The sequence below is a fragment of the Geospiza fortis genome, unplaced genomic scaffold, assembly GCF_000277835.1.
Source record: "Geospiza fortis unplaced genomic scaffold, GeoFor_1.0 scaffold130, whole genome shotgun sequence".
Lineage (NCBI taxonomy): Eukaryota > Metazoa > Chordata > Aves > Passeriformes > Thraupidae > Geospiza > Geospiza fortis.
Window position 1 is genome coordinate 11,530,588 of NW_005054300.1, and position 974 is coordinate 11,531,561.

Below are 974 nucleotides of genomic sequence, written 5' to 3' on the forward strand. Positions count from 1 at the left end.
CCCCCCTCCCGGTGAGCCGCGGGCCGGCAGCGACGCGCAGAGTGGCAGGGGAGCCGGGGGGATTTACTTTGTGACAGCGGCAGAGCAGCCCGGGACGCGGGGCGGCGGTCAGCTTCGCTCCTCTCGCAGGATTAAGTCCGCTCAGCCGAACCCGCATCTGGAGCCACTGTAAGTGCCTTTCCGTCCCCGGCGTTCCGGGCGACCTTCTCCCCTCCTTTCACTCTGAGCCCCTTCATACTAGCCCGGCCCCCGTAACCTTTCCGATGCTGGCACAGGGTAAGAGCATCCCCGGCGGGGTGGCTAGGTGTGCTGTGCTCGGCAGCACGGGGTCAGCCCCAGTTCAGCGCGAGATCGGCTTTCCGTCGCCTCCCGTGGGTCAAGGGGCGGCAACCAGGTGAGAGCGGGCTGATAGAGCCATGCCCTGCCATGCAGAAGGGGTCCCGGGGCTGTGCGCGGCCGAACTGCTCCCTGTCGCTGCCAAGGAGGGCTGCCCGCCTGGCAGTGGGGCGCGGCGCTTCCCCTGCTCTGCCCTTGTAGGGCCTGGCGACCCCCTACTCGCCGCCGTCGGGGTGCCGCAGCCCCGACCGTCCCCTCGGGGCCGACGCGGGCCCCTCTCCGACAAGCGCTGCTGTAGTCTCTCGGCGTTGCTAAACTTAGTCATTTTCCACTCGGACGAGCGGGGCAGGGGGCTGTTTAAATTAGCCGGGATTCGCTGTAAATAACGGCATTGCGGGCTGAGACTCAGCTGTCTGCAGGGTCCGGGGCAGAAAGGCGCAGGGAGCAGAGGCGGGGAGATGTCGCCGGGGAAAAGGAAGGCAGCCCGACGGCTTTTGGACAGTTGGATAAATTATATTTATGTAAGGGCTGGCTCCTGTTTACAGCAGAGCCGACCTCCCTGCAGCGCCGGGGAGAAGTGAGCCGGCCCCGGCGGACGGAGCGAATCCGCCCCGGGACGCCGCTGGCCGCGGGGGCGC

General features: G+C 67.4%; 1 protein-coding gene across 1 annotated transcript in view; it reads left to right on the forward strand.

Annotated features, from left to right (window-relative positions):
* The window catches only part of PITX3 (paired like homeodomain 3), a 21,829-nt gene continuing 20,855 nt past the window's right edge, over positions 1-974 (forward strand). The window contains exon 1 of the mRNA XM_005416510.2: positions 1-168. The gene's annotated coding sequence lies outside the window, so the exon portion shown is untranslated. The remainder of the gene's footprint in view (positions 169-974) is intronic.